Source organism: Schistocerca serialis, chromosome 3 (genome assembly GCF_023864345.2).
Source record: "Schistocerca serialis cubense isolate TAMUIC-IGC-003099 chromosome 3, iqSchSeri2.2, whole genome shotgun sequence".
Lineage (NCBI taxonomy): Eukaryota > Metazoa > Arthropoda > Insecta > Orthoptera > Acrididae > Schistocerca > Schistocerca serialis.
The window spans coordinates 1,090,382,755-1,090,396,595 of record NC_064640.1 but is presented as its reverse complement, the minus strand read 5'-3'; positions in this window follow the sequence as shown (position 1 = coordinate 1,090,396,595).

Sequence of the window (13,841 nt, the reverse complement as noted above, 5' to 3'; positions counted from 1 at the left end):
AGTGTCACAGGAATGGGTCAAAGCATAGACAGTAAGAACAGCCACTCTTCTTGTACTTAAGTCGGCATTGTGCCTGTTGTATTTATTCCGATGCAATATCTGTGTTTCATCGTCAATAAGAAGGTCCAAGGGATCCAGTAAACATATAGTGAAGCATCGGAATTTAATACTGGTCTCACAGGAGATGTTCAAAACATAGTCAGTAAGATGAGTCAGTCTTTTTGTACTTAAGTCGGCATTGTGCCTTTTGTATTTAATTCCGATGCAATTTCTGTGTTGCATCGTCAATAAGAAGGTCCAAGCGATACAGTAAACATATAGTGAAGTATCGGAATTTAATACTGGTCTCACAGGAGCTGTTCAAAACATAGTCAGTAAGAAGAGTCAGTCTTCTTGTACTTAAGTCGGCATTGTGCCTTTTGTATTTAATTCCGATGCAATTTCTGTGTCTCGTCGTCAATAAGAAGGTCCAAGGGATACAGTAAACCTGACGTAAAGCATCGGAATCTATAACTAGTGTCATAGGAATGGTTCAAAACATAGACAGTAAGAAGAGCCAGTCTTCTTGTACTTAAGTCGGTATTGTGCCTTTTGTATTTAAATCTGAAGCAATTTCTGTGTTTCGTCGCAATAATAAGGTCCAAGGGATACAGTAAACCTGAAGTGAAGCATCGGAATCAATAACTAGTGTCACAGGAATTGTTCAAAACATAGACAGTAAGAAGAGCCAATCTTCATGTACTTGAGTCGGCATTGTGCCTTTTGTATTTAATTCCGACGCAATTTCTGTGTTTCGTCATCAATAAGAAGGTCCAAGGGATACAGTAAACCCGAGGTGAAGCATCGCATTCTATAACTAGTGCCACAGGAATGGTTCAAAACATAGACAGTAAGAAGAGCCAGTCTTCTTGTACTTAAGTCGGCATTGTGCCTTTCGTATTTAATTCCGATGCAATTTCTGTGTTTCATCGTCAATAAGAAGGTGCAAGGGATACAGTAAAAATATAGTGTGGCATCGGAATTTAATACTGGTCTCACAGGAGATGTTCAAAACATAGTCAGTAAGAAGAGTCAGTCTTCTTGTACTTAAGTCGGCATTGTGCCTTTTGTATTTAATTCCGATTCAATTTTATTGTTTCGTCGTGAATAAGGAGGTCCAAGGGATACAGTAAATCTGAAGTGAAGCATCGGAATCCATAACTAGTGTCACAGGAATGGTTGAATACATAGACCGTAAGACGAGCCACTCTTCTTGTACTTAAGTCAGCATTGTGCCTTTTGTATTTAATTCCGATGCAATTTCTGTGTTTCATCGTCAATAAGAAGGTCCAAGCGATACAGAAAACATATAGTGAAGCATCGGAATTTAATACTGGTCTCACAGGAAATGTTCAACACATAGTCAGTAAGAAGAGCCAGTATTCTTGTACTTAATTCGGCATTGTGCCTTTTGTATTTAATTCCGATGCAATTTCTGTGTTTCGTCGTCAATACGAAGGTCCAAGGGATACAGTAAACCTGAAATGAAGCATCGGAATCTATAACTAGTGTCACAGGAATTGTTCAAAACATATACAGTAAGAAGAGTCAGTCTTCTTGTACTTAAGTCGGCATTGTGCCTTTTGCATTTAATACCGATGCAATTTCTGTGTTTCGTCGTCAATAAGAAGGTCCAAGGGCTACAGAAAACCTGAAGTGAAACATCGGAATCTATAACTAGTGCCACAGGAATGGTTCAAAACATAGACAGTAAGAAGAGCCAGTCGTCTTGTACTTAAGTCGGCATTGTGCCTTTTGTATTTAATCCCGATGCAATTTCGGTGTTTTGTCGTCAATTAGAAGGTCCAAGGGATACAGTAAACCTGAAGTTAAGCATCGGAATCTATAACTAGTGTCACAGGAATGGTTCAAAACATAGACAGTAAGAAGAGCCAGTCTTCTTGTACTTAAGTCGGCATTGTGCCTTTTGTATTTAATTCTGAAGCAATTTCTGTGTTTCGTCGTCAATAATAAGGTCCAAGGGATACAGTAAACCTGAAGTGAAGCATCGGAATCTATAACTAGTGTGACAGGAATGGTTCAAAGCATAGTCAGTAAGTAGAGCCACTCTTCTTGGACTTAAGTCGGCATTGTGCCTGTAGTATTTAATTCCGATGCAATTTCTGTCTTTCATCGTCAATAAGAAGGTCCAAGGGATCCAGTAAACATATAGTGAAGCATCGGAATTTAGTACTGGTCTCACAGGAAATGTTCAAAACATAGTCAGTAAGAAGATTCAGTCTTTATGTACTTAAGTCGGCATTGTGCCTTTTGTATTTAATTCCGATGCAATATCTGTGTTTCATCGTCAATAAGAAGGTCCAAGCGATACAGTAAACATATAGTGAAGCATCGGAAATTAATACTGGTCTCACAGGAGGTGTTCAAAGCATAGTCAGTAAGAAGAGTCAGTCTTCTTGTACTTAAGTCGGCAATGTGCCTTTTGTATTTAAATCTGAAGCAATTTCTGTGTTTCGTCGCAATAATAAGGTCCAAGGGATACAGTAAACCTGAAGTGAAGCATCGGAATCAATAACTAGTGTCACAGGAATGGTTGAAAACATAGACCGTAAGAAGAGCCACTCTTCTTGTACTTAAGTCAGCATTGTGCCTTTTGTATTTAATTCCGATGCAGTTTCTGTGTTTCATCGTCAATACGAAGTTCCAAGCGATACAGTAAACATATAGTGAAGCATCGGAATCTATAACTAGTGTCACAGGAATTGTTCAAATCATAGACAGTAAGAAGAGCCAGTCTTCTTGTACTTAAGTCAGCATTGTGCCTTTTGTATTTAATTCCGATGCAATTTCTGTGTTTCGTCGTCAATAAGAAGGTCCAAGGGCTGCAGTAACCCTGAAGTGAAACATCGGAATCTATAACTAGTGCCACAGGAATGGTTCAAAACATAGACAGTAAGAAGAGCCAGTCTTCTTGTACTTAAGTCGGCATTGTGCCTTTTGTATTTAATCCCGATGCAATTTCTGTGTTTTGTCATCAATTAGAAGGTCCAAGGGATACAGTAAACCTGACATGAAGCATCGGAATCTATAACTAGTGTCACAGGAATGGTTCAAAACATAGACTGTAAGAAGAGCCAGTCTTCTTGTACTTAAGTCGGCATTGTGCCTTTTGTATTTAATTCTGAAGCAATTTCTGTGTTTCGTAGTCAATAATAAGGTCCAAGGGATACAGTAAACCTGAAGTGATGCAACGGAATCTATAACTAGTGTCACAGGAATGGTTCAAAACATAGAGAGTAAGAAGAGCCAGACCTCCTGTACTTATGTCGGCATTGTGCCTTTTGTATTTAATTCCGATGCAATTTCTGTGTTTCATCGTCAATAAGAAGGTCCAAGGGATACAGTAAACCTGAGGTGAAGCATCGGAATTTAATACTGGTCTCACAGGAGGTGTTCAAAACATAGTCAGTAAGAAGAGCCAGTCTTCTTGTACTTAAGTCGGCATTGTGCCCTTTGTATTTAATTCCGATGCAATTTCTGTGTTCAATAAGAAGGTCCAAGGGATACAGCAAACCTGAAGTGAAGCATCGGAATCCATAAATAGTGGCACAGGAATGGTTGAAAACATAGACCGTAAGAAGAGCCACTCTTCTTGTACTTAAGTCGGCATTGTGCCTTTTGTATTTAATTCCGATGCAATTTCTGTGTCTCGTCGTCAATAAGAAGGTCCAAGGGATACAGTAAACCTGAAGTGAAGCATCGGAATGTATAACTAGTGTCACAGGAATGGTTCAAAGCATACACAGTAAGAAGAGCCAGTCTTCTTGTACTTAAGTCGGCATTGTGCATTTTGTATTTAAATCTGAAGCAATTTCTGTGTTTCGTCGCAATAATAAGGTCCAAGGGATACAGTAAACCTGAAGTGAAGCATCGGAATCTATAACTAGTGTCACAGGAATGGTTCAAACATAGACAGTAAGAAGAGTCAGTCTTCTTGTACTTAAGTCGGCTTTGTGCCTTTTGTAATTAATTCCGATACAATTTCTGTGTTTCGTCGTCAATAAGAAGGTCCAAGGGCTACAGAAAACCTGAAGTGAAACATCGGAATCAATAACTAGTGCCACAGGAATGGTTCAAAACATAGACAGTAAGAAGAGCCAGTGTTCTTGTACTTAAGTCGGCATTGTGCCTTTTGTATTTAATTCTGAAGCAATTTGTGTGTTTCGTCGTCAATAATAAGGTCCAAGGGATACAGTAAACCTGAAGTGAAGCATCGGAATCTATAACTAGTGTCACAGGAATGGGTCAAAGCATAGACAGTAAGAACAGCCACTCTTCTTGTACTTAAGTCGGCATTGTGCCTGTTGTATTTATTCCGATGCAATTTCTGTGTTTCATCGTCAATAAGAAGGTCCAAGGGATCCAGTAGACATATAGTGAAGCATCGGAATTTAATACTGGTCTCACAGGAGATGTTCAAAACATAGACAGTAAGATGAGTCAGTCTTTTTGTACTTAAGTCGGCATTGTGCCTTTTGTATTTAATTCCGATGCAATTTCTGTGTTGCATCGTCAATAAGAAGGTCCAAGCGATACAGTAAACATATAGTGAAGTATCGGAATTTAATACTGGTCTCACAGGAGCTGTTCAAAACATAGTCAGTAAGAAGAGTCAGTCTTCTTGTACTTAAGTCGGCATTGTGTATTTTGTATTTAAATCTGAAGCAATTTCTGTGTTTCGTCGCAATAATAAGGTCCAAGGGATACAGTAAACCTGAAGTGAAGCATCGGAATCAATAACTAGTGTCACAGGAATGGTTGAAAACATAGACCGTAAGAAGAGCCACTCTTCTTGTACTTAAGTCAGCATTGTGCCTTTTGTATTTAACTCCGATGCAATTTCTGTGTTTCATCGTCAAAATGAAGGTCCAAGGGATACAGTAAACATATAGTGAAGCATCGGAATTTAATACGGGTCTCACAGGAAATGTTCAAATCATAGTCAGTAAGAAGAGTCAGTATTCTTGTACTTAAGTCGGTATTGTGCCTCTTGTATTTAATTCCGATGCAATTTCTGTGTTTCGTCGTCAATACGAAGGTCCAAGGGATACAGTAAACCTGAAGTGAAGCATCGGAATCTATAACTAGTGTCACAGGAATTGTTCAAATCATAGACAGTAAGAAGAGCCAGTCTTCTTGTACTTAAGTCGGCATTGTGCCTTTTGTATTTAATTCCGATGCAATTTCTGTGTTTCGTCGTCAATAAGAAGGTCCAAGGGCTACAGTAAACCTGAAGTGAAACATCGGAATCTATAACTAGTGCCACAGGAATGGTTCAAAACATAGACAGTAAGAGGAGCCAGTCTTCTTGTACTTAAGTCGGCATTGTGCCTTTTGTATTTAATCCCGATGCAATTTCTGTGTTTTGTCATCAATTAGAAGGTCCAAGGGATACAGTAAACCTGACATGAAGCATCGGAATCTATAACTAGTGTCACAGGAATGGTTCAAAACATAGACAGTAAGAAGAGCCAGTCTTCTTGTACTTAAGTCGGCATTGTGCCTTTTGTATTTAATTCTGAAGCAATTTCTGTGTTTCGTCGTCAATAATAAGGCCCAAGGGATACAGTAAACCTGAAGTGAAGCATCGGAATCTATAACTAGTGTCACAGGAATGGTTCAAAACATAGACAGTAAGAAGAGCCAGACCTCCTGTACTTATGTCGGCATTGTGCCTTTTGTATTTAATTCCGATGCAATTTCTGTGTTTCATCGTCAATAAGAAGGTACAAGGGATACAGTAAACCTGAGGTGAAGCATCGGAATTTAATACTGGTCTCACAGGAGGTGTTCAAAACATAGTCAGTAAGAAGAGCCAGTCTTCTTGTACTTAAGTCGGCATTGTGCCCTTTGTATTTAATTCCGATGCAATTTCTGTGTTCAATAAGAAGGTCCAAGGGATACAGTAAACCTGAAGTGAAGCATCGGAATCCATAAATAGTGGCACAGGAATGGTTGAAAACATAGACCGTAAGAAGAGCCACTCTTCTTGTACTTAAGTCGGCATTGTGGCTTTTGTATTTAATTCCGATGCAATTTCTGCGTTTCATCGTCAATAAGTAGGTCCAAACAATACAGTAAACATATAGTGATGCATCGGAATATATTACTGGTCTCACAGGAAATGTTCAAACATAGTCAGTAAGATGAGTCAGTATTCTCGTACTTAAGTCGGCATTGTGCCTTTTGTATTTAATCCCGATGCAATTTCTGTGTTTCATCGTCAATAAGAAGGTCCAAGGGATCCAGTAAACATATAGTGAAGCATCGGAATATAATACTGGTCTCACAGGAGATGTTCAAAACATAGTCAGTAAGATGAGTCAGTCTTTTTGTACTTAAGTCGGCATTGTGCCTTTTGTATTTAATTCCGATGCAATTTCTGTGTTTCATCGTCAATACGAAGGTCCAAGCGATACAGTAAACATATTGTGAAACATCGGAATTTAATACTGGTCTCAAAGGAGGTGTTCAAGGCATAGTCAGTAAGAAGAGTCAGTCTTCTTGTACTTAAGTCGGCATTGTGCCTTTTGTAATTAATTCCGATGCAATTTCTGTGTCTCGTCGTCGATAAGAAGGTCCAAGGGATACAGTAAACCTGAAGTGAAGCATCGGAATCTATAACTAGTGTCACAGGAATGGTTCAAAGCATACACAGTAAGAAGAGCCAGTCTTCTTGTACTTAAGTCGGCATTGTGCCTTTTGTATTTAAATCTGAAGCAATTTCTGTGTTTCGTCGCAATAATAAGGTCCAAGGGATACAGTAAACCTGAAGTGAAGCATCGGAATCTATAACTAGTGTCACAGGAATGGTTCAAAACATAGACAGTAAGAAGAGTCAGTCTTCTTGTACTTAAGTCGGCTTTGTGCCTTTTGTAATTAATTCCGATACAATTTCTGTGTTTCGTCGTCAATAAGAAGGTCCAAGGGCTACAGAAAACCTGAAGTGAAACATCGGAATCTATAACTAGTGCCACAGGAATGGTTCAAAACATAGACAGTAAGAAGAGCCAGTCTTCTTGTACTTAAGTCGGCATTGTGCATTTTGTATTTAATTCTGAAGCAATTTCTGTGTTTCGTCGTCAATAATAAGGTCCAAGGGATACAGTAAACCTGAAGTGAAGCATCGGAATCTATAACTAGTGTCACAGGAATGGTTCAAAGCATAGACAGTAAGAAGAGCCACTCTTCTTGTACTTAAGTCGGCATTGTGCCTGTTGTATTTATTCCGATGCAATTTCTGTGTTTCATCGTCAATAAGAAGGTCCAAGGGATCCAGTAAACATATAGTGAAGCATCGGAATTTAATACTGGTCTCACAGGAGATGTTCAAAACATAGTCAGTAAGATGAGTCAGTCTTTTTGTACTTAAGTCGGCATTGTGCCTTTTGTATTTAATTCCGATGCAATTTCTGTGTTTCATCGTCAATACGAAGGTCCAAGCGATACAGTAAACATATAGTGAAGCATCGGAATTTAATACTGGTCTCAAAGGAGGTGTTCAAGGCATAGTGAGTAAGAAGAGTCAGTCTTCTTGTACTTAAGTCGGCATTGTGCCTTTTGTAATTAATTCCGATGCAATTTCTGTGTCTCGTCGTCAATAAGAAGGTCCAAGGGATACAGTAAACCTGAAGTGAAGTATCGGAATCTATAACTAGTGTCACAGGAATGGTTGAAAACATAGACCGTAAGAAGAGCCACTCTTCTTGTACTTAAGTCAGCATTGTGCCTTTTGTATTTAACTCCGATGCAATTTCTGTGTTTCATCGTCAAAATGAAGGTCCAAGGGATACAGTAAACATATAGTGAAGCATCGGAATTTAATACGGGTCTCACAGGAAATGTTCAAAACATAGTCAGTAAGAAGAGTCAGTATTCTTGTACTTAAGTCGGTATTGTGCCTCTTGTAATTAATTCCGATGCAATTTCTGTGTTTCGTCGTCAATACGAAGGTCCAAGGGATACAGTAAACCTGAAGTGAAGCATCGGAATCTATAACTAGTGTCACTGGAATTGTTCAAATCATAGACAGTAAGAAGAGCCAGTCTTCTTGTACTTAAGTCGGCATTGTGCCTTTTGTATTTAATTCCGATGCAATTTCTGTGTTTCGTCGTCAATAAGAAGGTCCAAGGGATACAGTAAACCTGAAGTGAAGCATCGGAATCCATAAATAGTGTCACAGGAATGGTTGAAAACATAGACCGTAAGAAGAGCCACTCTTCTTGTACTTAAGTCGGCATTGTGCCTTTTGTATTTAATGCCGATGCAATTTCTGCGTTTCATCGTCAATAAGAAGGTCCAAACAATACAGTAAACATATAGTGAAGCATCGGAATATAATACTGGTCTCACAGGAAATGTTCAAAACATAGTCAGTAAGATGAATCAGTATTCTGGTACTTAAGTCGGCATTGTGCCTTTTGTATTTAATACCGATGCAATTTCTGTGTTTTGTCGTCAATTAGAAGGTCCAAGGGCTACAGAAAACCTGAAGTGAAACATTGGAATCTATAAATAGTGCCACAGTAATGGTTCAAAACATAGACAGTAAAAAGAGCCAGTCTTCTTGTACTTAAGTCGGCATTGTGCCTTTTGTATTTAATCCCGATGCAATTTCTGTGTTTTGTCGTCAATTAGAAGGTCCAAGGGATACAGTAAACCTGAAGTGAAGCATGGGAATCTATAACTAGTGTCACAGGAATGGTTCAAAACATAGACAGTAAGAAGAGCCAGTCTTCTTGTACTTAAGTCGGCATTGTGCCTTTTGTATTTAATTCTGAAGCAATTTCTGTGTTTCGTCGTCAATAATAAGGTCCAAGGGATACAGTAAACCTGAAGTGAAGCATCGGAATCTATAACTAGTGTCACAGGAATGGTTCAAAGCATAGACCGTAAGAAGAGCCACTCTTCTTGTACTTAAGTCGGCATTGTGCCTGTTGTATTTAATTCCGATGCAATTTCTGTGTTTCATCGTCAATAAGAAGGTCCAAGCGATACAGTAAACATATAGTGAAGCATCGGAATTTAATACTAGTGTCACAGGAATTGTTCAAAACATAGACAGTAAGAAGAGCCAGCCTTCTTGTACTTAAGTCGGCATTGTGCCTTTTGTATATAATTCCGATGCAATTTCTGTGATTCGTCGTCAATAAGAAGGTCCAAGGGCTACAGATACCTTAAGTGAAACATCGGAATCTATAACTAGTGCCACCGGAATGATTCAAAACATAGACAGTAAGAAGAGCCAGTTTTCTTGTACTTAAGTCGGCAATGTGCCTTTTGTATTTAATCCCGATGCAATTTCTGTGTTTTGTCGTCAATTAGGAGGTCCAAGGGATACAGTAAACCTGAAGTGAAGCATCGGAATCTATAACTAGTGTCACAGGAATGGTTCAAAACATAGACAGTAAGAAGAGCCAGTCTTCCTGTACATATGTCGGCATTGTGCCTTTTGTATTTAATTCCGATGCAATTTCTGTGTTTCATCGTCAATAAGAAGGTCCAAGGGATACAGTAAACCTGAGGTGAAGCATCGGAATTTAATACTGGTCTCACAGGAAATGTTCAAATAATAGTCAGTAAGATGAGTCAGTATTCTTGTACTTAAGTCGGCATTGTGCCTTTTGTATTTATTTCTGAAGCAATTTCTGTGTTTCGTCGTCAATAATAAGGTCCAAGGGATACAGTAAACCTGAAGTGAAGCATCGGAATCTATAACTAGTGTCACAGGAATGGTACAAAGCATAGACTGTAAGAAGAGCCACTCTTCTTGTACTTAAGTCGGCATTGTGCCTGTTGTATTAATTCCGATGCAATTTCTGTGTTTCATCGTCAATAAGAAGGTCCAAGGGATCCAGTAAACATATAGTGAAGCATCGGAATTTAATACTGGTCTCACAGGAGATGTTCAAAACATAGTCAGTAAGATGAGTCAGTCTTTTTGTACTTAAGTCGGCATTGTGCCTTTTGTATTTAATTCCGATGCAATTTCTGTGTTTCATCGTCAATAAGAAGGTCCAAGCGATACAGTAAACATATAGTGAAGTATCGGAATTTAATACTGGTCTCACAGGAGATGTTCAAAACATAGTCAGTAAGAAGAGTCAGTCTTCTTGTACTTAAGTCGGCATTGTGCCTTTTGTATTTAAATCTGAAGCAATTTCTGTGTTTCGTCGCAATAATAAGGTCCAAGGGATACAGTAAACCTGACGTGAAGCATCGGAATCAATAACTAGTGTCACAGGAATGGTTGAAAACATAGACCGTAAGAAGAGCCACTCTTCTTGTACTTAAGTCAGCATTGTGCCTTTTGTATTTAATTCCGATGCAATTTCTGTGTTTCATCGTCAATACGAAGGTCCAAGCGATACAGTAAACATATAGTGAAGCATCGGAATTTAATACTGGTCTCACATGAAATGTTAAAAACTTAGTCAGTAAGAGGATTCAGTATTCTAGTACTTAAGTCGGTATTGTGCCTTTTGTATTTAATTCCGATGCAATTTCTGTGTTTCGTCGTCAATACGAAGGTCCAAGGGATACAGTAAACCTGAAGTGAGGCATCGGAATCTATAACTAGTGTCACAGGAATTGTTCAAACCATAGACAGTAAGAAGAGCCAGTCTTCTTTTACTTAAGTCGGCATTGTGCCTTTTGTATTTAATTCCGATGCAATTTCTGTGTTCCGTCGTCAATAAGAAGGTCCAAGGGCTACAGTAAACCTGAAGTGAAACATCGGAATCTATAACTAGTGCCACAGGAATGGTTCAAAACATAGACAGTAAGAAGAGCCAGTCTTCTTGTACTTAAGTCACCATTGTGCCTTTTGTATTTAATCCCGATGCAATTTCTGTGTTTTGTCGTCAATTAGAAGGTCCAAGGGATCCAGTAAACATATAGTGAAGCATCGGAATTTAATACTGGTCTCACAGGAGATGTTCAAAACATAGTCAGTAAGATGAGTCAGTCTTATTGTACTTAAGTCGGCATTGTGCCTTTTGTATTTAATTCCGATGCAATTTCTGTGTTTCATCGTCAATAAGAAGGTCCAAGCGATACAGTAAACATATAGTGAAGTATCGGAATTTAATACTGGTCTCACAGGAGATGTTCAAAACATAGTCAGTAAGAAGAGTCAGTCTTCTCGTACTTAAGTCGGCATTGTGCCTTTTGTATTTAAATCTGAAGCAATTTCTGTGTTTCGTCGCAATAATAAGGTCCAAGGGATACAGTAAACCTGACGTGAAGCATCGGAATCAATAACTAGTGTCACAGGAATGGTTGAAAACATAGCCCGTAAGAAGAGCCACTGTTCTTGTACTTAAGTCAGCATTGTGCCTTTTGTATTTAATTCCGATGCAATTTCTGTGTTTCAACGTCAATACGAAGGTCCAAGCGATACAGTAAACATATAGTGAAGCATCGGAATTTAATACTGTTCTCACATGAAATGTTAAAAACATAGTCAGTAAGAAGATTCAGTATTCTTGTACTTAAGTCGGTATTGTGCCTTTTGTATTTAATTCCGATGCAATTTCTGTGTTTCGTCGTCAATACGAAGGTCCAAGGGATACAGTAAACCTGAAGTGAAGCATCGGAATCTATAACTAGTGTCACAGGAATTGTTCAAACCATAGACAGTAAGAAGAGCCAGTCTTCTTTTACTTAAGTCGGCATTGTGCCTTTTGTATTTAATTCCGATGCAATTTCTGTGTTTCGTCGTCAATAAGAAGGTCCAAGGGCTACAGTAAACCTGAAGTGAAACATCGGAATCTATAACTAGTGCCACAGGAATGGTTCAAAACATAGACAGAAAGAAGAGCCAGTCTTCTTGTACTTAAGTCGGCATTGTGCCTTTTGTATTTAATTCTGAAGCAATTTCTGTGTTTCGTCGTCAATAATAAGGTCCAAGGGATACAGTAAACCTGAAGTGAAGCATCGGAATCTATAACTAGTGTCACAGGAATGGTTCAAAACATAGACAGTAAGAAGTGCCAGTCTTCTTGTACTTATGTCGGCATTGTGCCTTTTGTATTTAATTCCGATGCAATTTCTGCGTTTCATCGTCAATAAGAAGGGCCAAGGGATACAGTAAACCTAAGGTGAAGCATCGGAATATAATACTGGTCTCACAGGAGGTGTTCAAAACATAGTCAGTAAGAAGAGTCAGTCCTCTTGTACTTAAGTCGGCATTGTGCCTTTTGTATTTAATTCCGATGCAATTTCTGCGTTTCATCGTCAATACGAAGGTCCAAACAATACAGTAAACATATAGTGAAGCATCGGAATATAATACTGGTCTCACAGGAAATGTTCAAAGCATAGTCAGTAAGATGAGTCAGTATTCTTGTACTTCAGTCGGCATTGTGCCTTTTGCATTTAATTCTGAAGCAATTTCTGTGTTTCGTCGTCAATAATAAGGTCCAAGGGATACAGTAAACCTGAAGTGAAGCATCGGGATCTATAACTAGTGTCACAGGAATGGTTCAAAACATAGACAGTAAGAAGAGCCACTATTCTTGTACTTAAGTCGGCATTCTGCCTTTTGTATTTAATTCCGATGCAATTTCTGTGTTTCATCGTCAATAAGAAGGTCCAAGGGATACAGTAAACATATAGTGAAGCATCGGAATTTAATACTGGTCTCACAGGAGATGTTCAAAACATAGTCAGTAAGAAGAGTCAGTCTTTTTGTACTTATGTCGGCATTGTGCCTTTTGTATTTAATTCCGATGCAATTTCTGTGTATCGTCGTCAATAAGAAGGTCCAAAGGATACAGTAAACCTGATGTGAAGCATCGGAATCTGTAACTAGTGTCAATGGAATGGTTCAAAATATAGACAGGAAGAAGAGCCAGTCTTCTTGTACTTAAGTCGGAATTGTGACGTTTGTATTTAATTCCGATGCAATTTCTGTGTTTCGTCGTCAATAAGAAGGTCCAAGGGATACAGTAAACCTGAGATGAAGCATCGGAATCCATAATTAGTGTCACAGGAATGGTTGAAATCATAGACCGTAAGAAGAGCCACTCTTCTTGCACTTAAGTCGGCATTGTGCCTTTTGTATTTAATTCCGTTGCAATTTCTGTGTTTGATCGTCAATAAGAAGTTGCAAGGGATACAGTAAACTTATAGTGTGGCATCGTAATTTAATACTGGTGTCACAGGAGATGTTCAAAGCATAGCCAGTAAGAAGAGTCAGTCTTCTTGTACTTAAGTCGGCATTGTGCCATTTGTATTTAATTCCGATGCAATTTTTGTGTTTCGTCGTCAATAAGAAGGTCCAAGGGATACAGTAAATCTGAAGTGACGCATCGGAATCCATAACTAGTGTCACAGGAATGGTTGAAAGCATAGACCGTAAGAAGAGCCACTCTTCTTGTACTTAAGTCAGCATTGTGCCTTTTGTATTTAATTCCGATGCAATTTCTGTGTTTCATCGTCAATAAGGAGGTCCAAGCGATACAGTAAACATATAGTGAAGCATCGGAATTTAATACTAGTGTCACAGGTATTGTTCAAAACATAGACGGTAAGGAAAGCCAGTCTTCTTGTACTTAAGTCGGCATTGTGCCATTTGTATTTCATTCCGATGCAATTTCTGTGATTCGTCGTCAATAAGAAGGTCCAAGGGCTACAGTTAACCTGAAGTGAAACATCGGAATCTATAACTAGTGCCACAGGAATGGTTCAAATCATAGACAGTAAGAAGAGCCAGTGTTCTTGTACTTAAGTCGGCATTGTGCCTTTTGTATTTAATCCCGATGCAATTTCTGTGTTTT